Consider the following 24,851-nt stretch of genomic DNA (forward strand, 5'->3'; position numbering starts at 1 on the left):
ACAGCAGCTGGGGCGCTGCCGGTTGGTCCCATAGCGCCGCTCTGGGCGCTACTGGACCAACCCAGCAGCACCCCAGCTGCTCTGCCCCAGGCGTCCCCAAGTCAGCTGCTGCTGAAACTGACCAGCGCTGACTACAGGAAGCCCGAGGCAGAGTTGCTCTGCCCCGGGCTTCCTGGAATCAGCCGCTGATCAGTTTCAGCAGCAGCTGACTTGGGGACGCCTGGGGTTCTTAAGTTGAATCTGTATGTAAGAACTGGCGTCCAGATTCAGCCACTGCTGAAACTGATCAGCGGCTGATTCCAGGAAGCCCGGGGCAGAGCAACTCTGCCTCGGGCTTCCTGTAGTCAGCCGCTGGTCAGTTTCAGCAGTGGCTGAATCTGGATGCCAGTTCCGACTTACATACAGATTCAACTTAAGAACAAACCTACAGTCCCTATCTTGTACGTAACCCGGGGACTGCCTGTATATTTGCATGAATATGCAAATAGCTTTTCACACTGACGGGCATGAATACAAAGATTAAGGCAAGACAGCACACGCCCCATTCAAGTCAGTTCTGCTGATATTAATAAAATGCAATAGTTACCCGATTTCTACCCACGACAGCACTTTCAATGAGCAATGACAGTCCAGGAATGTAACTACTAAAATGCATATCAACAGAAGACCACCATGACTACTGTTTTGTTTTGGATCCCACCAATGGGCCCAGTACTGAGCCCCGCATTAAATCCAAACCGCACCATGGACTGCAAACAAATGGGCCATGGGCCACATCCTGCGGTCCACATGTTGACTAGCCCTGCATTAGAGCAATCTGACTCAGGAGGACAGCAATAAGTGCTTTGCATATAGTACGTTTTCTTCACTACCATTAAAATACAAGCTAACAGCCTGCAAGAACTGATGGTAGGATCCCCTCTCATGAAGGGAAATTTCTCATGCACCACTAATAAGGGGATTTTTAAAGCAGTGATATCTGTTACGTAAAGCACTCCTTGTACACTAACCAGCAATTTATCTTCAATTAAAGTCCCATGTTGGACTAATGAGCAGAAAAGATGCAGCCATCGGTACAAGAGTTTACACTTACTAAATTAGGTTCTCCAGTGGAGCACACAAATGTGTGTAAAAGCATTACTCCAAAATAAAACAGATAAGACGCTACAGTTGGCAAGAGTTCAGTCTCCCGTTAAACTGGCCAGAAATTAAAAATATTAGCTCGAGAGGCTCATCTAAAAAAAGCCACACAAAAAACCCCACACTGACTGATCAGACTCCAAAACCACCAGACACAAAAGTTAGACACTTCTAACATGCTCGGAAGTGACTCGATATATAATCTTGACAACAAGACACTCCAGCCAAAATACAGGAATGGGTCTATTGTGGAGGCTAGGGGAGAAGGAAGCTCCAAGCCACAGGAATTTATGAAATGAACGATCCATGCACATTTGCCCAGGGACTGGCAAACCAACCACATGGGACGGAAGGGGAAAACTGGATTCTCTTTCAGAAACGGCTGCCTATATAATCTCCACATTGCACAATGGACAAAGGACAGAACTACAGTCACCACACAACTGAAGTTGCATCCCACAATTCCAAAATACTGTTCTCCCAGATTAAAGGCCAAGTGCAACATGAAGACTCCTCCTACCCGGCCCCCCTTGCATAGGACGAGTGTACTATGCACAGCATCAAGGCCACCACAGCAGTTTTAGGAAGTGGCATCTCCTCTATTCCATTCAACAAGACAGCTGCCAACTCTCAGGCCTACTCTATGCACCAATTTTCTATCCCTCAAACTGTTTGGGGTCTGATTTTGAATTTTTTTTTAACTGTCTGTCATACTGGTATAAAAGGTGCTTTGCCAGCATAGTTATACGCCCTCCCATACAAAAAGCTGCAAATTCAGGCACCTTTGTATCATAACGGCATCCAGATTAGATTGGTCATTTCACTAATTGTGCTACGTTAACTATACGGATGTAACTTGTGTTTAAACACGCACTTTGTTTTTTTGACAGTGACTGAGTTAAACCCTCCAAGCTATTTCCTTTTGATGACAAATTGGGCGGTGACCTTTGTATCATGACCTTTTACACTTTGCAACTAAAACTTTACCAGAGTGATCTTATGCAAACATTGCACCCTCTGCTGGAAGGATCAACTAGGGACTGTTAATAGTAAACCTGTGCAGAGAATCAGGATGCTTTTGAATGTGTTATCTAGGTACTCCTTTGGCATAGCAGATGTGCAGGGGAAAAGACAGTGGCACAGCACTGTAAAACAGCTAGTAGTTTGCTTGCTCCATCAGCAGGTCCCTCTCTACAGGAAGATAAGAGATGTGGTAGCCCAATCTTACTATACACCTCAGGTTCTCAGACTGGGTTGAGGTGGAATGTATTCTGGGTTGGAAGGAACCTTACTGTGCACATTTGACTTGTAGCTGTGAGTAACCAGTAAAGCTGATTTCTCCACAAAGCCCAGGCCCTCAGATGATGTAGTGCATTTGATTTTATATCGCACTGAGCATTGTGGTGGATATCTGCATAGCATTATACAAAGTCATTGCCACCTACGTGTTAATCATTTGCAATCACAGGATGTGCATATTTAATTGTAAGCACTGACCACATCACAGTTTTGCTCATATTATAATGGATCCTTGGTTCATTTGTGCAACAAGAGACAAAACAACCCTCAAGAAGCTAAAACTGACTCAAGTGAAGCATCACCGTTGCATATACTAGTATATGCACTTGAGAGACAGAAAGGGGGGGAGGGAGGAAAAAGAGAAGCAAAAACTGCTATGGGTTGAACCTCCCTAAACTGGGACTCAGATATGGGAACAGCCATAGTCCTGCCAAATCACGGATGTTCCTGGATCAGAGCAGCCTGGTGCAGACCTGGCAGCAGGAGCCCAACAAAGCTGAGTGCAGGGAAGGCTTGTGGCTGGGATCCCTGCTGTGGGCTACAGGCGGGCTGGGAGCCCAGCAGAGTTAGCAGGGCAATGGGATAGGTGGCAGGGTAGGGAGCGGGCAGAGGCTGGCCGCAGAGAAGCTGACAGTCCTGCTGTGGTCACAGGTCCAGCTAGGCTGGTGGCGGGGGGAGGGAAAGGGAAGGGAAGGGAAACTGGCCAGGAGCTAAGCTAGGCTGTGGGGCCAGTGGCAGGAGGGCCTGAAATGACATTCCCTGATCTGGCAAAAATTCCTCATTCAGGACTGGTCAGGTCCTGAATGTGCTGGACTAAGGAGGTCCTAACTATCCAGACATGGGGGGAGGGGTGATCAAATAAAGTTTGAGAATCACTGCTAGAGACTATCCAGTACACATGGGCTTACCAAGACTGCTCACACCTCAAAGAGTAACACACCCTAAAAGCGGCAAGGAGTCCTGTGGCACCTTATAGACTAACTGAAGTGTAGGAGCATAAGCTTTCGTGGGCAAAGACCCACTTCGTCAGATGCATGTAGATGTATGCAGTACATGCATCTGACGAAGTGGGTCTTTGCCCACGAAAGCTTATGCTCCTACACTTCAGTTAGTCTATAAGGTGCCACAGGACTCCTCGCCACTTTTGCAGATCCAGACTAACATGGCTACCCCTCTGATACTTAACACACCCTAGACACTTGCATGATGAACTCTTCATACCTATTTCTATTAGAAATAGAGCTGCACATCTGTCTGGTTCCAAAGAGAGATCTGATGCTCTCTCAGAGAAACAAGGCAACACAGACAATACTGACATATGAATATGCGATTCAGACCTTTACTACGCTGGGGTGTTTACCCTGGCTGCAGCTTTTTAGTGTCTAGCCACGGGTGCAAACTCCACCAACCAAAGTGTACAAAATCAGCATTTACACCAGTACAAATGAGTCAGTCATGAAACCAGCTTAAGCTGGAACAGGGCCAAATCACAGGGGTAGCTGCCATCCCATCCTACTTCCCAGTGGCTGAAAAATCCTCAGGATAGATACGGCCCAAAAGCCGGAGGAGTATATTGATCATCCAAGTCAGAATATAGTTGCATACAACTCAACAGAAGGTTCTGTGCTTTCTTCCCCTCCAGGGGCTCCCGAGAGACATGGTAACTGCAGAAGTGAAGACAGCATGGTTTGCAGTGTCATCTGAACTCAAGTGTTTACAGCTTCTGCTGCTTTCCCAGCGTTTCAGATAACAAGGTTTTTAAGTTTTCAGTCCCACAGGAAGTGCCCCCACCCTTCACCATGTTTATTTTAGGGAGACTGGACTTAGTTACAAAAGAAAAAGCTTTAGACCGGATTTGTGGGTTTTAGGAAGAGCTCATTGTTTGATGTTGTGATGAAGAAGCAACTGCCAATTACAGGCTGCATACCACAGCCCTCAGCCCAATCCTGTAATCCGATCTGTGTGGTGACTTTCGAACAAGGGCTGAGTCCCATGGATTTTTGTGGCCTCCGCGCAAGTGTAAGAGTCTGTTCTAGTAGCAAGCTCAAGGCTTGAAGCGCATAAGAAAAGTGGTCCGGTTTGCTTACACGAGCGTTACACTTTATTTAGTTTGTCATCTCGTCAAGGCAGACTCAGTTACTCTCTAGGTGTAATCAGGAGACGGAGTGTCTTCCTTCCGGCATCAAAAGGATAGCTAACAAAAGACTCCTGACCCCATTCTATAATCTGACGTCTAGATCTGTACACTGTCATCCCAACCTCCCCTCCCCCACAAACCTCTACCAGTCAAGTTTCTAGCTAATGTATCCATTAGCTCCACTATGCCACTTCCCACCCCACCCTATTAGTAGGGCCCATCTCCTGCTGTCTTTTATTGGAAATACGATCCATAGGAACAGTGTATTAACATTTCCTTTTTGACTAAATGAAGCATTAAGTTATTAATGTGAGTATTTGGTTAAACAAGTGTAATGCCAAATTTGCATACTCAGTGCTACGCTGACAGAAGACTAGTACTGCAGGGACAGAAGAACTCTCCAATCATTGTAGCGACTGGCTACCCTGAAGCGCTGCAGCATTTCAAGCATGGACTAGCCTGTTGTCACCTGGGGAGGTGGTGTTCCTGCGCCGACGGAAAACACCTTTAATCTCTATGTGGACACACAAAGCAAACTAGTGCAAATATACAGCCCTTCAGAAAAAGTGGCTATGGTGATGCTGCTACCCATTAGAATCTGGAGGAATGCAATCCTAGATTTTCACCTAGATGCAGAGTGAAAAGAAATGTTGCCTCAGCCTTAGAAAAGCTTGTTCTAGCTCTAGGAGTGAACTTGGAAGCAGCAGTCAACACATGAGCTCACAGAACCTTCTCTCCTGTGAATCGACAGGGACTGAGGTTAGCAGAATTGCTGTGGGCAAGTGTAACATACTGAGGGAGGAGACATGCGTAACCAATATATAGGGACAATTTTCTACCTCAAAGGAGCTTAGTTGAGTGTGCATCACTGGATAGATGCAGGAATTGACTTTTTCCATCTTTTGTTTGCGCCACAGAATCAGGAACAAACACCAAACTTTCACCAAAAAACAGTCATTTCATTGCTCTGCTGCAAAGAAATCCACACGGAAAAGGAGATTTATACCAGTCCTTGCTCTGGACTCTAAGGTTTATACGCATATTACATTGTAAACATAGAAAGCAAACATCATCAGACAATACCAGAGTCTCAACTCAATGCCAAATGTAAATTAACTGTAGAGTTACTGCCTATACTTACTCTGCTAATACAGTGAAATCAGAATGGCTCTCTTTTGTCACCTCAAGCCACAACATACATTCCATTTGGTAAAGTGTTTTGCTGTTAAAGGTGGTCAGGTTCTCAGGCTTGTTTCTTCAACGGTTTTCACTAGTCTCAAAATGCTAAAAAACTAGAAGGAGAATTGATGCTTTTGAAACAGCCTCATTCAGATGGAGGCTGTTTAAAAAACAAACTCTGCAGCATCAGTGAGCCAGCTATACCCCAGCACAGAATCTGCTGCACTGCAATCCCCTTTACAACCTCAGCTACTGTATTTTCTAGCGCTCCGGTCTTTAGTACAGCAGCAATAAAAGTTAACATGCAATGTAATAAGAGACTCCGCCATTAACTCTTATTGCACATTTCATATCAATGTATGTGGTTCTCACCAGCAGATGGGTGTGGCTGCTGCTCTAAAGGTAGGTGCAGGGCTCCGTTTTGACAGCTTCCTTCCCCTCCACAGGAAGTTGCGGAGGGTTCTTTCAGTCAATGGTAACATTGATTATTCAAATCAGAAGCGAAAGCAGGCTCTTTTGTACACTGAGTGACTAACAGCAATAAAATGAAACAATGAACAGCCCTGCAGCACCTTAGAGACTAACAAAGAATGTAGATGGTATCATGAACTTTCCTGGACACAACCCACTTCTTCAGATGAATGGAGTTAAGGGTCCAGGTTGCAAAATAAATATGAGAGAAAGAGGGGATGGGAAGGGAAAGAGAAGGGGGGGGGGGAAATGGGAAAAAATAAAATTGTCAGTTAGAGGACCCATGCTAAATGAAGCTGACAGAGTAGGTTCAGTACTCTTAAGTACCCAGTCATAGAGACTGTCCAGTTTGGCCAATACGCATGGCAGGGGGGCATTGCTGGCACAGATCACATTGGTGGATGTGCAGTTATAGGAGCCTTTGATATGGTGGTTTATGTGGCTAGATCAAGCGATATAATCACAGGTATAGATGTGTGGACAGAGTTGACTGCAGGGGGTGGGTTCCAGGATGAGTTTGATGGAGGTATGCTGGGTGGTGCCCTGAAAGAATTTGTTTGAGGTTAAGGTGTTGTTTGTAGGCGAGGACTGGCCTGTCCCACAAGGCCTGTAGAGTGAGGGGTCATTTTCCAGGATAGGTTGTCAGCTCTTAATACATATAAAGGGCTAAAGCGCAGCAGGAGAGTCCCAGCTCGTGCCGGGCCCCACCACTGCGCACCATCCTTTTAAATATATTAAGAGCCTGCTGGCTCTTAATACATTTAAAAGGCAGAACAGCAGCAGGGTTAGCTAACCCCACTGTGCCTCCCCCGCTTATCAACTATTCAATTAGTTGATTAAACTAAATTTATCATTCCTAGTTGCAGATGGTTGATAATGCTCTGGAGGGATTTACGTGGGAGGCAAAGGTGATGACAACTGGCGTTCTGTTTTCTTTGTTGGGCCTATCGTGCAGAAGCTGATGCCTAGGTACTCTGGCTCTGTCAGTCTGTTTTTTCCACTTCTCCACGTGCGTATTTTAGTTTTAAGAATGCTTGATATAGATCCTGTGGGTGTTTGTCTATCTGCGGTACTGGAGCAAATCCAGTTGTATCAATAGCACCTGACAGAGGACATGGCAAAATGTATCTCTGGCAACATAAAAATGTAGTGCCAGCGCTGGAAGCTAAGGAACTTCCAAGTTCCAAAACGGACATTTAAAGTCCCTTAAGAACACTTTCACTCTGTGAAGTGAGGCTAATACTTGCCCAACTCTCAGGGGTGAGTGATCAGCCAGTGTTCGAAGTAGCGTTGTAAGCAGGGTAGACTGATTTAAATAAAGAGTAATGCTTCGGTTTCTCATTGGCTGATATAACCTCTAAAATATATTTACATAAAAATAAAGCCTTTCTACTAGGTTTGGTGCATCTATTTGCTAGAGTACGGTACACTATAATTCATATTTAAGCAATTAAAGCAATTATCCAGTTTTGTATTTTCTGATTTTTATGAATTTTGCATATTTAGTAGGTTGGCAAATAGTGTATGATGGGTGGAGTTGGTCACCGTTTGAGAGCTGAGCTAATCCAAGCTGAAGTAGGGAGAAGATATAAAACAGAAACACAAGACTTCACAGGTGGGCTCAGTGGATGATCATGAAATACCTGATGGGGTCTCCTGGAACCAAAACCAGGGCTCCAGTGTAATGCAGGGCTAAATTAAGAGGCATTTTCAGTCTCTGGAGTGTGAAAATGTCCTGAAACAAATACTGCAAACAAAGTATAGTACAGGCAGACGAAGTGTACTGTAGGGATGTGAATTATCCATCAATTAAATAATCAAGTAGTCAATGGGATTTCCATCGACTATTCGATTAATCGATAAGGACTAGCATGCCTTCCACCTTTGAAATGCACAAGAGCCCCATTTCAAAGAGGAAGCACTGCCGCTGTGCCTGTGCTCCTGCCCCTGCCTACAGAGCTAGAGCAAACCAGCTTTTGCTTTGCTTGTGCCCTGGCTCTTAAAGCAGACTTAGCTTTGCTTATCGTACCTGTTGATTTGCACCAGCAAGACAGTGCCTTGTTTAAAAAAAATAAATAAAAAAATCATAGCACATTGCAACTAGTGGACTTCCTTCTCTTAGGGAAGACAAATGAGATCAGTGGAACAGGGACTTTTCCATACTGGACTTGGTGCGCAGGAAGGCCGCTCTTTACAGAGATTCCAGCAATTTGTTTTTGACTAACAAATTCAAATCAGGGTTTTGGAAAGAGTGGTATTTAAACATAGTACAGTTAGATGTTTTTCAGGACCTTAGTACAAGGATTTTGTCTTGGGCAGCCAAGCCGCAACATAAAACTCAGTTTCACCCATCCCATCTCTCTTATTCCTCCACGTATGTACCTCCTTGATGCTTTTCAGTTTCTCTTTTGCTGCTGCAGTCACTAGTAAACCCAGAGTGCTTCAGGAGATGTCCTGCTAGGGCAGGAAACACTCAATGCAATTTACTAACAGCAAGCGGATGCTACCAAAAGTGCTGTTAGATGGTCAACAACAACTTCAACGGTTACTTGTAACAAAAGCAGGTTTAAAGTTTTCAGTTGGAAGTGTGACTTCAAATTTTTAGCTTATTTTGCTGATCTGCAAACAGATACAGAACCACCATTGATGCTACAGGTATTTAAACTCCCTCAGGTGGGGGAAGAGGACCACAAACTAACAACATTGCAGTCCAGAGAATTTGGGGTGTAATTTGGAGATAAGGAATACAGCCTTATTTAGATTAAATAGAAGTGTTTCAGGTAGTGCAAGCATCACTGTAAAAGTGTGTTTGCTGTAGTACTGTTTGCCAAAAACCTCGTTAGCAGAGGGAAAAGGAGAATAAACTATATTCAGAAACAGCCTTTAACAGAACTTTGCAGCCTTTCCCATGCTGAACAATAGGGTTCAGATAGCTGGAACGTTCCTGGTGGAGAACTGGGCAGTTTATATATGCTGTCAAGCAAGATAGTTAAAGTCCCAGAACATAGTTTAAAGCCCCCAAATATAATTTTAAATTTGAAAACTACATCCACTAGAATGCCATTGATCTTCACCCTATCGGCTGCCTTGATTTTCTTAGCAAACTTTGCTAATAGTAGTGATGTCACAGCAAACCAGGATGCAAAATTTTGCATGAATTGAACTTTTAAGAGCTTGTTCTGAAAGCTCTTTCTGTTCTGGTTAGCAAACAGCATTCAGCAAGCAACCTGGATTGAAAGGCATTTACTTGTACATTCAGTTTGCTTTTTCCATTTGTACCAGTCACACTGCCAGCTCTCGATATGGGGTGGGTCAGGATTTGCTTCAAACTGACAAAGTTATAACTAAGTTAGCTTGGGCTGAAGGCTGAGAGTTGTCACTTAACATCTCAGTCTGGCAGTAGTTTTTCATGGTTAACTTGCTCTCTTTTCCCAAAATTCTCTTTTGAAAACTAGAGGTCAACGGTATTTCTCTTTTTAGGCCAGAGGGCAGGAAAAAAAATGCCCCACCAGGTTTATAAAAGTGCTATAAAAAAGGTTTTTAGAAGTATGGTTCCAAAGAATGACGTTACTATGCAAGAAGTTCTGAAGTAATTAAGAACAAAGCTCCAGGCACAGCACCAAAGATTTGCAGTGCAAGTTCAGTGCTTTGAAGCTCTTGATAAATGCCAGGAGGGGAATTTCCAGTGGTTGGCCCTTCTGCTATGCCATTAAAATCAAGCAGTCATTAACCCTTCTGTGGCATTTGGAAGGTGCACAGTGTTCTCTGGGTGGCTGTCCAAGCACTCAGCTTACAGGGGAGATTCCTATGATGCCCAGCTGATTAGCAGAGCACCCACAGGGACAGCAAGTGTTTCTACTGGTAGTGCATATCTGCACAAATCTTGGTGCGCATACAATTTATTCCACCCATTCCCCCTAATTTTTCCACCCACATTGGTGGCATGTTGTGACGGCGCGTTGGGGGTCCCCCGTCTCCTGCACCCCGAAATGGCACAAACAGACTGCACCAGCCGGTGGAATAGAGGAAGTTTATTGCCTCTCCAGGATACAGCACAGCACAGATGTAATCTGGTCACAGAGCTGGGCTAGGATGCCTCAGGCCCCCTTGAGATGGGGGAGACTGGGCCCCTAAACTCCAGCCCCTGTCCCTAGGCTGTCTCCTCCATGCTCCCAGACAGCAACTAACCCACACTCTTCCAGCCCTGCCCCCCAGCCAGGGCAGCATTCCACCTTCCTTTGTTCCTCTCCATGGGGGGGTGTCTGGCCATACCGGTTGAGAGGTCCCTTTGCATAGTGACTCATCCTGTTTTGCTGGGTCGTGGTACCCATGGCAGCCAGTGGGGGTTACCCCAGAGCCAGCAGCATAGAAACCAGCCAGGTACCCCCACTACGTCACACATGTACAGGCTCTTTTTTTGGTAAGTGTAATTAACATAGTAGCGCAAACATGGGACAACTGTTTATATCTGGTGTCACTGATAAATAGTTATTCCTTGGTAAGATTCCCACTGTAGACACTATCCAAGATGGCTCAAATCAGGTAGGTCTGTGTCTCCCTCTCTCCCTCCTGTAAGTTAATCTCAGACCTGAAGTGAGATAGGACTAGTAGGGGAGCACACAGAAATAAGAGCCCCCTTCTCAGATACAGATTTAACACATCTATCACCACCAGTGTAGAGAGAACACTTCATGCTATGACATTTTCTCAGATGGTTCTGGTGTGCCTGGAAAGTTTTCTAGACCCAGAAAGTTTTCTAGATTTCTTCAAACAATCTGACTTCATGCCAGTAGGGAAAGAAAATGGGGAAAGAGGATGGAGAGAGGCTGTTCTCAGTAGTGACAGATGGCAGAACAAGGAGCAATGGTCTCAAGTTGTGGTGGGAGAGGTCCAGATTGGATATTGGGAAAAACTATTTCACTAGGAGGGTAGTGAAGCACTGGAATGGTTTACCTAGGGAAGTAGTGGAGTCTCCATCCCTAGAGGTGTTTAAGTCTCGGCTTGACAAAGCCCTGGCCGGGTTGATTTAGATGGGATTGGTCCTGCCCTAGAGCGGGGGGCTGGACTTGACGACCTTCTGGGGTCTCTTCCAGTTCTACGATTCTATGATAAGGGGATGGTTTGATGAAATAACATGATCTTGGTAACTAATTGACCATTCATTATAGGTCAATGGAGGGATGATAGGAGTTACTATAGAGAACTTTCTGGGTGTCTGGCTGGTGAGTCTTGCCCACGTGCTCAGGGTTTAGCTGATCGCCATATTTGGGGTCAGGAAGAAATTTTCCTCCAGGGTAGATTGGCAGAGGCCCTGGAGGTTTTTTGCCTTCCTCTGTAGCATGGGGCACAGATCACAGCTGGAGGATTCTCTGCATCTTGGGGTCTTCAAAGTATTTGAAGGCTTCAATATCTGAGATACAGGAGAGAGGATTATTCTAAGAGGGGTGGGTGAGATTCTGTGGCCTGCACTGTGCAGGGGGTCAGACTAGATGATCATAATGGTCCCTTCTGACCTTAAAGTCTATGAGTCTATGAGAAAGAGTATGAATAATAGTAGTAGTAGTAGTAGTACTATTTAGAAGATTAAACACAAAAAAGGGGTGCGGAAGGAAAAAGAGGACAGAGACTTCCACATGTCACCTGGATCTTTGCCTCCGTCCAAATAAGTGTCTGTTTGTATCAGAAGCCTGCTGAGGCTGGACCTGGCATTGGAAGCTGAGGGAATCCTACTATGAGAAGACTGTTAAAATCCCCTGATTTTAGAATTATGCTGAAGCCCTTCAGTGCTGTTCCTTCCAGAGTAATAGGCCTTCTAGGACAATGCCTATCTTCCACTGGAGACCAAGAAAAAAGCAAAATCAAGACAGCCATGACATGGCTACAGGACTGGTTAATGTGTACTAGGGAGCCTGAAGCATTTTGCCACATTTGGCCCTACAAAACAATGGTTCCTCTTAGTACCCTCTGGTAATTGTCTAGAAAAGGAAGGATTGTGTTCCTCAGGAAAACTATTGGGTTAGAGGAGCTTCATCACCGGCTTTCCTAAACCTCATCCTTGCAGACTAGCACAAGAATTAACAGAAGAATGACCAGACCAACGGTTCATCTAGCCCAGAATCCTGTCTGCCGACAGTGGCCAATGCCAGGTGCCCCAGAGAACAGACAATCCTCAGATGATCCCTTTCCTGACATTCACTTCCAGCCTCTGACACATTTTCCATTGCTATGAATATATGTACTGCTTCCCTTGTTTTAGGGAGACTTGTGCATTTTCCTCAGAGCCAGCTTTCTTCTAAGCCAGTAGTTCTCAAATTTGAGAGTGCCTCCCTTCTGCATGTCTGGTGCAGTTTATTGGCTCACCACCATCTAAGTAAATATACTTCCTGCACCTGTCACTCAGTATTAAAAACGAGGAGTCCTGTGGCACCTTAGATTTATTTGGGCATAAGCTTTGTGGGTAAAACACACTTCCTCAGATGCATTTTTATCCACAAAAGCTTATGCCCAAATAAACCTGAGAATCTCTAGCTGGGCTCCAAAGCCAACAGGATTTTCCTTTAAGGCAAAAAGAAAGGATTCTTCCCTGACTACTATTTTTAGAACAGCATTTCCCCCCTACGCCCCTTAAAGATTGACATAACGCAGCTTAGCTCTCTACCCACAGCATTTGATTTTAGACAGATGAATACTGAAGTGAGGTTGAATGGATACATATAAAAACAATGACACAAAAGTATTTGTGATGCCATGTTTTATGGCAGCCTATGAATGAGTTTTGGTGAAATGGCTTTAATAAAAACCCGTAAAACAAGTTGTCTTGTGCTGTATAATGGGGGTGGCAGAGACAGGGGAAGGACAAATACCTGGCCTTCTAAAATCCACTCAGTGAATTTGGGTTCTCTCTAACGAGCCCAAGTACTATTACTGTTGTAACTGCAATATAAGCAGCCCAGCATATTTGTAAGAACACCAAAATATTCATCCTGAGATGCTCTCAGAGATTCAGGAAGTATGCCATTGATCTCCAAGAAGGAAAAGTTTTTGAAAGATTAGTTTGGTCCTATCTGCTGAAGGCTCTCCAGGTCCTGATAAGTGGAAGTAATCAAAATGAATTATAGACTGAAGTTTTCAGAGTCCGTTCCTCTCCGCCCATTTCTGTCTCCAACCTCATTTGTGCTGCAAGTAGAATACCAGCCCTCCTGTGTTAATCATTATTTGGTCACTCCTGACTAACTGGGACCAAACCATACTTCACACAGGAGTATAGAACAGCACTACAGCCTTTGGCTATGTCTGGAAGGGTTATGTCATGTCACAGCTAAAATATCATAGGAGGTAGTTACAACATCCTAGGAGTGAACTAACTGGCACGTATCCTAAACTCTGTTCTGGCACTCTTGAGTATACATGCCTAATTATGCACAGTGGTTCTGAAATGGGAATTTCCATGGGGAACCAAGACAAGCCAATAAAGCAATGCTTCTAAGGGCATGTCTACATTAAAGGGAGCGTAGAATAGCTGTGGCATCATAGCTATGCCAGGATAACCCCATAGTGTAGACACAAACAACAGAAATGGAAGGGGTTTTTCTGTCACCGTTGAACACTCCCCAGACAAAAAGATGCTAGGTTGACAAATGTTCTTCTGTCAGCCTAGCTGCAATCAGAGGCCAGCATAGCAATGTCACTGTGGGGTGTGGATTTTTCACTCCTCTGAGCAACGTAATCACATCAACCTAATTTTTAAGGTGTACATAAAAACAGGTATACTGGGGCAGACTAACAATCCACACCATTCATGATTTTATAGACCCATCATATTCCCCCTTAGTTTTCATTATTCCTAGCTGAAAAGTCAGTCTTTCTAATCTCTTCATACAAAAATTGTTCCATATCCCTAATATTTTTTGTTGCCCTTCTCTGTATCTTTCCCAATTCTAGTATCTTTTTTGAGATAGGGTTGTGACCAAAACAGCATGCAGTTTTGAAGGGGAAGACCAGACCTAAAACATCAGATTAGATTTCAGTTGCAATCGCTCATAGAGGAAGCCAGGTTTTCGAACTACATTCTATTACAGGTGGTCTAGGTGTTACTGTACTATAATTCACAGCTCTTTGTGGGTTTTCATCTTTACGCTTTAACGCTATTACTGAGAAGTTTCAGTAAAGCTAATTTAATAGCACTAACTCCAGAAGGTGCTCAAGTGCCAATTCCTGAAAGCCTGTAAGTACACTGAGGATTCTGCAGGAATGCAGTGGGTGTTGCCAACTTCCAGGGGAAAAGAGGGTCCTTGATTAACTGTACAAGCTCTTGAAACCAAAACACAGTCCAAGACTAGAAAGTGCTAAAATATTAAGTTGTGTCTTCTGGAACGGTATTTTCCACTTAGGTTTGGAAAGGAGTAAGCAATACAAGTTTCTTTTCTCGCACTTCACTCTGACTATGGATTCCAAAGAACTCTGTAGGATACCAGGATAATGCTGTCTTTATACCACGCTGCTTTGAGTCCTTACACTTATCTCTGATAAGGACAGTGATGGAGACTGCAACGAAACATTGTTTCCCCTTCTCACCGCAACCATACTGATTTCATCTCACACTAACACCCAATAAAGCTAAATGTAGATTTTAAGAAACTTACCAGACAATTAGCTATTCAAATGATATGTAAATCACCCAGGAGTGGAGGCTTGTCACAGGAGTTCAAATGGACCATTTTACTATATTATTTATAGAAAGCATGTGTACAAAACAGTATTTCCAACCTCAGAGTTCAAAAATCAGTTAGAATTTTTTGGGGAGGCTGATTTTTAAGTTACGTTTGAGGGTTTGTCATCTTTGAAATGAATGGGACACTTTACTTGTTTACAGATTGTCTCTGGTTGTGGAGACAACCAAGTATTTTTTTAAAAATGAAAGCAGATACGTTTGTACAAACTCTTGATTCCAGCAAATAGCACTTCAAGAAAGAAAGAAACACGACCAAATATTGCAAGACTCTGAGATGTGAGAGTCGGCAACACTACAAAGACACACCTCTCCAAGACTGCTCTTTCTCCCACAGTTTAGCAAGACGTGAATCTTGCCATGCTCCGAAAGTCAAACTCAAGCCATCCATCGGTTTTGAAATTAAAACCGGACCAGACTTAAATCTAAGGAAAACAGCTCAAATTTGAGACCCAAAACATTGAGCTTTGCAGATTACAGCTACAGTCAAGTGAGTGCCAATTTGCTTCTATACAACAACTTGCGAGGACTGGTTAAAAAAAGGCTACCTTGAAAGCTTTCTAACAAGGCATGCTGTACCACACCACTGAGAGAACACAGTGAAACAAAGTTAAGTACAACTATACATACCATGGTAGAGATGGCAAACGCTCCTAGAGCATTCCCATGCCAGAGCAGCCTTCAGCCATTGCTATGCTCCTAATCAGCTGCAATCAGTGAAACACCCAGAGCTTGGTTTACTACACCCTATAGCAAGCATTTGAAATATCAGGCCCTCCCAGCGCCTGTTTGTCAGGAAAAGCCATTCCCAGGAACTGGCTGTCCTTTTTATTCACTGTTCAAATCCCTCATCTCAGACAGGATTTGGAGAATTTTTTTAAGAGGACTGACTCCACCCTGACAGCATGTGGTTTCCTTTCTTAGAGGCAGGAAGGCTTAGCAATGAAGTACAAGAGGACGGGGCAGAGTGAAGCTAGAGCAGTGTTTCTCAACCTTTTTTAGAAAGTTCCCCTTTTAAAAATATATTTATAAGTACCCCCAGTACCTACAGCTTGACTTTTTTCCTACCATTGCAACACATTTGTTTAAACAACTTAACCCTAGGCCGGGCAGGCGATGACATTTTTTAGTGTAAAAAGTACAAAAAATAATAAAGTGCTGTAAAACTTAAAAATTCTGTTCTCCAAATTTCAGTTGTGTTGACGTACCCCCCAGACTTCTCTCGAGTACCCCTGAGGATACTCATACCACTGGTTGAGAAACACTGAGCTAGAGGTCTCACACACCAAATATTTGAAGTGGTTGATGTTAGATTTGTCATTTGCTTTAGGTAAATCTTAATTCAGTAATGACACTATTGATACTTCTTACACTCTCTACTGTATATTAGAGAGAGTCTGCCCATCTGTGAGTCTGTCTGTTCAAGAGCCCCCCTAAACTATAGAAGCTAGGACCACCAAATTTGGTATGCAGCTTCCTCTCATCTAACTTAAAGCAAGGTCAGGGTTTGGTTGTGCCAGGTCAATGGGCTATACCTAGAATGAGACTGTTTCCCATAAAACAGAGAGGGAGAGGTCTGCTAGCAGGCATAGTTATACTGCATGATGACCACAGGGCAGCAGCTAGAATTCCGCTGGGGCAGCAGGGCACAGGGGTGGGGAAAGGGACAGCTATCGACTATCTATTTCAGAGAGTTTGTTTGTGTCAGTCTGTCCCCCAGCCAGGAGCACATGCACTCCTCCCTCAGCTGTGCCCACTGCAAGCTGCAGAAGCCATGGACAAGGACTTCTCACCCGGGGTTGCCCTCTCTCCCTGGGACAGCCTGCATAGTGAACCCTTCATCCCCAGTCCCAATCCAGAGTAGTGATTTCAATGACGAAAAACAAAAGTTACTTCAGTTAAGGATCTGAGCACGGCCAGATGAATCTGCAGTATTTATTACTAGAGGATTAACTAGCTACTTATGGCATCCATTCAACGTCTACGTCAGAGATCTACAGTTATGTCTACACCACAGAGCCTATGTCTCCATAGCTTATAGTGTAGATGCAACACATAGCTGACAGGACAAATGCACGTCCGGAGAGGTCTGCAGTAGAAACGGGGGGAGGGATAGCTCAGTGGTTTGAGCATTGGCCTGCTAAACACAGGGTTGTGAATTCAATCCTTGTGGAGGCCATTTAGAGATTTGGGGCAAAAATTCATCAGGGATGGTACTTGGTCCTGCTGAGGAGGCACAGGACTGGACTTGATCTTTCAAGGTCCCTTCCAGTTCTAGGAGATAGGCAATCTCCATTTTATATATATATTTTTAAGCTGCACTGCTATAGTATAGAATCTTACCATACCTACAAAAAAGGGTTCTTCCATTTCCATAGTAAAGCCAGTTCTCGGAGCCCTGGGATTAGGCCAATGTGATGTTGCACCCCCATCTTTTTATGAAAGTAGATTTTTGAATATGCATAATTTGAATATGCTTTATGCAAATTGGGGCACGTAACCTACCACTGGATATTTTATAATCTCCTGAATGTGTAGAGTCTATTTGTGCACATATGTCATTCCTGTATATGAAGCTAGAATTATGAAGTGTATGCCCATGTATATATCTAGATTTGCTAGTGAAGGCCATTAGCTGTACTTAAGGAACTTAATTCCCCACTCCCTATGGAAAAGTACAAGAATCAAAATGGATTCCAGCACCAGGTGGCATGGTTGTTTTTGTAGGACCAACCATAGAACAGACTTAACCATGAGAACTTAAAGGCCTGGTCCTCAAGACCGTCTCAAACCACAGCTCACAGTGGGATACTGCCTTCAGCTTTCTGGGTCCGAACTGTGAGAACAGAACATTGCCTTTATTTCTCACTCTTAGACTGGTGATATTTAGGGATAAACACGCTTTCCTTATCCCAGCCTGGTGTTATGACATTTCCTCCTTTCACAAAATAGCCACCATTTTCCTTGCTGTCACTGGTGCTGAAGCCAGCAAGACAGTTGTTTCATAGTCCAAGGCCACAAGGAACCACCCTATCATGCAATCGGACCTCCTGCATATCACAGACCACTAACAGGGCTGAGTAAAAGATAATCTGTGGGCCAGATCTGGCCCACCAAGTTGCCCAGCTCCCTGCCTGCCATGCCCCTGCTCAGCACTCCAAAAGGTTGGGTGCAGGGCCACATGTGTGTTTCTGAATGCTGAGAGCATGGAGGGAGGGGAGATAGGCTTCTCATGCTGGCCACACCCCCAGTAGCTCCCATTGGCCAGTTTCAGCCAATAGCAGCTGACTGTTTGCAGAACAGGCAGCATGTGAGATGCCCCTCTTCCCTCATCCGCTGGGTTCATAGCATTCTGTTCAGAGCAGCAAGCATGGCCGCTGCAGCTCCCCTGACCACATACAGGGGCTGGAAGGCAGAGACTTGAGCCTACCCCCTCTATGTTGGCTGTCTGGCCACTCCCAGGATGTGGGAGACTTGAACCCACCCCCCTACACTCCCCAGGCAAATTCCCTATCCCCTAGACCATTGCAGAACCCACCCTGCCTCCCTACCTTCAGAAGGTGCCTTATCCTGCATTGGATGCCTAGTCATTCCCAGGGCAATGGAGGGGGGCAGGCTAAGAAACCTGCTGGGCTGCTGACTGGGAGCCAAGGAAAGTCTCCCAGCCAAAGCCTGCCTCTGGCACCACAGCCTCTCCCTTCCCCAATCCTCTACCTCTCTACTCCATGTGAGCCAAACCTTCTGCACCCCTGCTCCAGCCCCCATGCCCCTTCCCAAACACTGCGTCCCCTCCTGCATCCCTTAGGTCACAACCCCCTCCCAAACCTTGCACCCCAATCTGCTGCCCTGGCACAACCCAAATTCCTGCACCCCCTCCTGCCCCAGGTCACACACCCCCCCCCCTCCCAGGTCCTGCACTCCTCCTTCCTATACCCCTCCCTCAGGCCAGAATCCTCTCCTGCACCCCAGTCTGCTGTCCCAGGTCAATACCTGCACCCCTGCTCCAGGTCACACTCCCCTCCTTCACCCAAACTCCCTCCCAGCTCCCACACCCCAATCCCTTACCCAACCTCCTTCGCAGATCCCTGCAGTTCATTAACATAATGCAAGAGAGCAGCCCTCAGCCACTTACCAAATTCTTGGGGTGCCCCCCCAAATTATTGCCCACCACTGACTTAACATTACCCACCCACCCCCACACCAAGACCAACAATCAGAATTAAACTGAAGTATTGCAGGCCTTCTGTGCCACAGGCAGAGGACTGGAAGTATCAATGTACTCAATGTCAGAGGCCCCTGCAATGGCAGGGAATGGAGTTAGTGAGACACAAGTAAGTGATGCACATATGTGGCCATGTCCCACACTGCAGAGGCCTGCTGGTAGGGGAGGGGCCAATGGCCCTGAGGCTCCTAGCTGCCACCGCTATTGCAGCAGCAGCCAGAGCCCCGGGTGGCACTGAAGAGTTGGCAGGGGAAGGCTGGGCCCAGCCCGGACCCTTCCAGGAGCAGAGAACCATACACCCCTTGCCCAGTGGCCCAGCCAGTCAGTCTGTCCCCCTGTATATTGTTACAGCTGCAAAGTACTAGTCTAGCCAGCGATCTCCAAGGAAAAGTCTAGTGATGCACAAGTGACATGAGTCAGCACTGGCCCACGGGAGCTGCTTTCAGATTAATGGAGAAGGGTGCTATTTGTGTGCTTATCACAAGAGTCTAGATCTTATAGTAGCTCATCCTACAATACAGGGCTGCGATTTAGTACTGAGGCACCTTCTACCTAAGATGCAACATTAGGTCTGATGTGCTAACTAGATTCCACCTCTGCTAGGTTGCACGGCATCTAGAGTTAAACTTGCCATTTCACACGGTTAGAGCACACTCCTCGGCTACGTCTACTCTGGCATGATTTTCCGGAAATGCTTTTAACGGAGAAGTTTTCCATTAAAAGCATTTTCGGAAAAGAGCATCTAGATTGGCACGGACTAAAGCACTTTTCGCGGAAAAGCAGCCGTGCCAATCTAGACGCGCTTTTACGCAAAAAAGCCCTGATCGCCATTTTAGCCATCGGGGCTTTTTTGCGCAAAACAGTACTGTGCTGTCTACACTTGCCCACTTGCGCAAATGATTTGCGCAAGAGGGCTTTTGCCCGAACAGGAGCAGCACAGTATTTCTGCAAGAACACTGATGATCTTACATGAGATCGTCAGTGTTCTTGTGGAAATTCAAGCGGCCAGTGTAGACAGCTGGCAAGTTTTTCCGCAAAAGCAGATGATTTTGCGGAAAAAACTTGCCAGACTAGACACAGCCCTCCTGTCCTAAATAGGTGTGCTAGTCTACATGAGAACATAGGCACAACCCAGGATCTCTCAGGGTGTGAAAGTCACATTCCAGAATCATGCTTATGTCCCCTGCACAGACAGCGTGAGGTCAATAGAAGACTTCTGTCTCTGAGGTGGATTATCCACAGAGATGGGCAAGCCTGTCCCACTGCTGTAATGTCTACATTGAAGTGCTAGAGCAGTGCAGCTGTACCACTGTAGCAGTTTAAGTGTAGACCTGGCCTGTTTAGTTCTATCCTGCAAGAACTGGACAGGATTCCGGAGGTGGCTAAAGTGATCTTCAGATGAAGGAGGATAGCGCTGGTACTCTAACCGTCAATCCTCTTGATACTAACAGGCTCTGTACCAAGTACACAGTATCTCTGAAGTAGCTTCTGTCAGGGATAGCCCCTATGACAGATCCGAATCAGAGGCAATATCAATATAACCCGGGTTATAAACCAACCACTGGAGGTTATTTTTGTACTAAAAGCCTCTCCCTGAGTTAGACAGTTATTTCAGTCTGTTTGGCAGTCTTCCTACCATTAGTGTTCCCGCACTAGTTCATTCAATTCTGAGGGATTCAAGAGACAATCCATCTCCCTTATTACACCCTAAGGACGGGTCAATTACACTTCGACCTTTGTGCTTCATATGTTTTAGCTGCTGGAATATATTTGGCAGTCTTACTAGCTTTCCTACTTCCTTTCACGGTTTTACAGCCAAAGTAAACCTGAGAAGTTCTACAGCTTTCTGCCTATGGTAAATACTGAGTTTGGCTCAGCAGCAATACTGGCTACCTTGAAGGCAGGACAATCCTGAGAGCTCACCAGCCACAGTCATGAACATCTGAACAGAACAGGCCATCATCAAGTGATCCAGCCAGCCAGAATTGGAAGCTTTGAAAAAAGTACAAGAACCCTGCAGTAAACAGATGTGGGATCATCTGTACTCCTGCCCCATGATCTCATTCGGACCTAACAGACTGGCTAAGGCTGGTTGGTTTGTGTTAAACTTTGAAGAATGAGGTTTAAGATACGATGACAGTGAGTGCTGGAATGTGTTCTAAGGAAGCTTTTGTGCAGCTCTCATGTCTACCGGACTGCGCAATGCCCCAGCTTTTCAGCAGTCTCATTGGGAGCCTCTTCATTTGGGCCAGACCCTCAAAGAGTCCCACACTTCTAAAAGGGTAGACCACACAGCTGCAATGTCTCACAGATGTACCATCTAGGCTCAAATGTTCCTGGCCCATGCCATGTGCCCCGCAAGGGGAACTCAACTAAGCAATTCCTGGTCAGAGACTTTGACCTCTTCAGAGATCAAAGTAGCTGAACAGGTATTTGCAGCAACACCAACCAGCCTTTTATAAACAGAGCAGAGTGTCCCAATTAACTAACAACACTGTATTAGCCTAAGGCAGTGGTCTCCAAGCTTTTTACAGCCAAGATCACTTTTTAAATGACAGAACAAGCCAAAACCTACCCCCCCCCCCCGCCCATTCCTGTAAGCCCCACCCTCTCTATTCTCCTCCTCTCCATCACTTGCTATCCCCAACCCTTATACTGCTGCTTCCCCCCCCCCCCCATTCTTCTGTAGGAAGAGGTTTTTCCAACATTTGGCCTGTCTAGACTGGACCAAATGTCAGAACAACTCCTTATTCCGGAAGCCTCCTTATTCCTCGTGGAAAGAATAAAAGAAGCGGAAGAACAAACGCATCCCTGGATACAGAAGTGTTTTTCTGGGATCTCTCTGAAATCCTGAAAAACTCCTGGGCTACGTCTAGACTGGCATGATTTTCCAGAAATGCTTTTAACGGCAAAGTTTTCCATTAAAAGCATTTTTGGAAAAGAGCAGCTAGATTGGCACGGACGCTTTTCCACAAAAAGCACTTTTTGTGGAAAAGCAGCCGTGGCCAATCTTGACGCGCTTTTGCACAAAAAAGCACCGATTGCCATTTTTGTGATCAGGACTTTTTTGCGCAAAACAAATCTCAGCTGTCTACACTGGCCCTTTTGCACAAAATTTTGCCCGAACGGGAGCAGCATCGCATTTTCGCAAAAAGCACTGATTTCTTACAGTAGGAAGTCAGTGCTTTTGCGGAAATTCAAGCGGCCACTGTAGACAGCTAGTAAGTTTTTCTGGAAAAGCGGCTGATTTTCCGGAAAAACTGGCCAGTCTAGACACAGCCCTGCAGTCTAGCCATACCCTTGCTGGGTTGAGACAGGATGTGTAGGCTATGGGGTGGGAATGAGGGATTTGGGTGTGGGAAGGGGTGAGAGATGCAAGCTCTGGGAGGAAATCTGGATGCAGGAGGTGGATGATAAGGGAACGCTGGCTCAGGGAGGGGGCTCCAGGCCGGGCACTGTTGGGGTCAGATGTAGGGTTAGGGTACTAAGCAAGCCACAGACTTCTGGATGTAAGGGTTGAGGAATTTGGGTTGGGGTATGTGAGGGGTTCAGGGCAGGGGGTCCTAGTGTATGATATAGGCTCAGATGTAGGGTCTGGGGGGAAGGGGAGTGTAGGAGTGTTATGATGCTGTGGCCAGATGGGGGCTTGGCCTCAATTGGGGGTTTGTTGGCCAGGCTTCATTTTTAAATAAAATACTGTCACACACACAAAGTTTCTGCATTGTCTTTATTTCTGAGAACGGCAGGGAACCTGTTTTGAGTCAGGGGTCACTGACCCAAGAAAAGTCAGTTGGGGCCACACAAGTGAGATGCAAAAAAACCCTCCTCCAACCTTCCCTCCCCCCTGCAAGCTTCATTAATATGGCCCCAACTGTGTGGGTGGGAACAGGGGACAAGGTACTGGGGAAGGGTGCCAGTGGGGACAGAGTTCTGCAGCTGGGGGCAGGGGACAGGGTTCTGCAACGGGGGACAGAGTGCCAGTGGGGACAGAGTTCTGCGGCTGGGGGCAGGGGACAGGGTTCTGCAGCGGGGGACAGGGTGCCAGTGGGGACAGAGTTCTGCGGCTGGGGGCAGGGGACAGGGTTCTGCAGCGGGGGACAGGGTGCCAGTGGGGACAGAGCTCTGCGGCTGGGGGCAGGGTTCTGCAGCGGGGGACAGGGTGCCAGTGGGGACAGAGTTCTGTGGCTGGGGAGAGGGAACTGGAGAGTGGAGGCAGAGTGCCAGTGGAGGCAGAGAGTCCCCTGCATCTGCCTCCTCCCAGGATTCCCCCCCACCGAGGGCAGCTGGCGCATGCCTCCTCCAGGCCCGACTCCCCTCCGCTCCCCCCCCCCGTGGTGCAGGGAAACCCCATGCACACCTGCCCCGGGGCCAAAACCCCCATGCGTGCCATGCTCCCCCTCCTGTAGCATGCCCGGGAGAGCGGCCAGCACACTTCCGGAAACCCCGGAAGTGGCGCTAAACTGTGGGACTTCCGTTCACCCACGGGAAGCTGGCACTACCTCCATTTTCACTGGAGGTAGGTAGTGGGGCTTCTTGGAGCGGGGGCCGGACGCCTCATGATCGACTGGTCGAGGCCTTGCAATCAACCAGTTGATCGCGATCGACCTGTTGGTGACCATGGGCCTGAGGAATTCCCAAAGACACAGTTCATGTTGGCTAAAACCCCCTGGAGCCATGTTTCTCTAGGAACCACTGGGTTTCCTTTTTCTCTGCCCATCAGTCCCAAGTGAGACCTGTCCTCACCTCCCCAAGACCAGCTCTTATCCCAGCATTGTCTTCCTCCTGCAGATCCAAACTGAGGTCACATGGGCCACCCGCCCAAGTCTCCCATTGATAGCTGTCAGCTGTTCAAACCTTGGAGTCTGGGTCTTCCTAGAACCTCAGTTGAAATTAATTGGTTTTAGTCAGTCCTATAAAACCCATTCATACCATGCCAGTCCGTTACACGACACAAATCCTTTGTTATCTCCGGCTGTGCTCCAGGATAGCATTTTAACACTTATATAGTCAATAGGTAACAGTCAAGTAAGTCTGTGCCAGGCATGAGAGAAGGTATGCAAAGTAGTATCTTTGGCTGGACCAATTTCTGACTATGAGAAAGCACTGAAGAGGTCTCCAACACCATGCATATCATTCGTAAAAATAATACAGAAGAGTTCCACTTTCATCAGAGCAAATACACCCAACACTTCAAGCCCAATATACTGCTATTTATGTTTACAGTGTTAGTGTAGCCCTGATGGTCCCAGGAACACAAGATGGGAGAGGGAATTTCTTTTTTGGACCAACTTCTGTTGGGTAGGAGGGATAGCTCAATAGTTTGAGCATTGGCCTGCGAACCCCTGCTAAATTCAATCCTTGAGGGGGGCCATTTAGGAATCTGGGGCAAATCTGTCAGAGATGGTGCTTGGTCCTGCCATGAGGGCAGGGGACAGGACTCAATGACCTCTCAAGGTCCCTTCCAGCTTGCTCTATGAGATAGGTATATCTCCATATATAACAAGCTTTTGCGCTATCAGAGTCCTTCGGGTTCCCAGTTTGAGACAGAGGACCTGATATTTCAGAGTACTTAGCATATCACTTTGTATGTTGAAAGCAGGGATGTGAAAGCATAAATGTGTACACAGATGAACCAGGGCTCATCAGTTAACCTTCACAGTTACACAACCGCTCTC

General features: G+C 46.1%; 1 protein-coding gene across 5 annotated transcripts in view; it reads right to left on the reverse strand.

The window, feature by feature from the left end:
* Window positions 1-24,851, reverse strand: part of CCM2 (CCM2 scaffold protein) — an 84,230-nt gene that overhangs the window by 46,808 nt on the left and 12,571 nt on the right. The gene's annotated exons all lie outside the window — the stretch shown is intronic.

Source organism: Pelodiscus sinensis, chromosome 2 (assembly GCF_052426305.1).
Source record: "Pelodiscus sinensis isolate ZL-2025 chromosome 2, ASM5242630v1, whole genome shotgun sequence".
In the NCBI taxonomy this organism is placed as follows: domain Eukaryota; kingdom Metazoa; phylum Chordata; order Testudines; family Trionychidae; genus Pelodiscus; species Pelodiscus sinensis.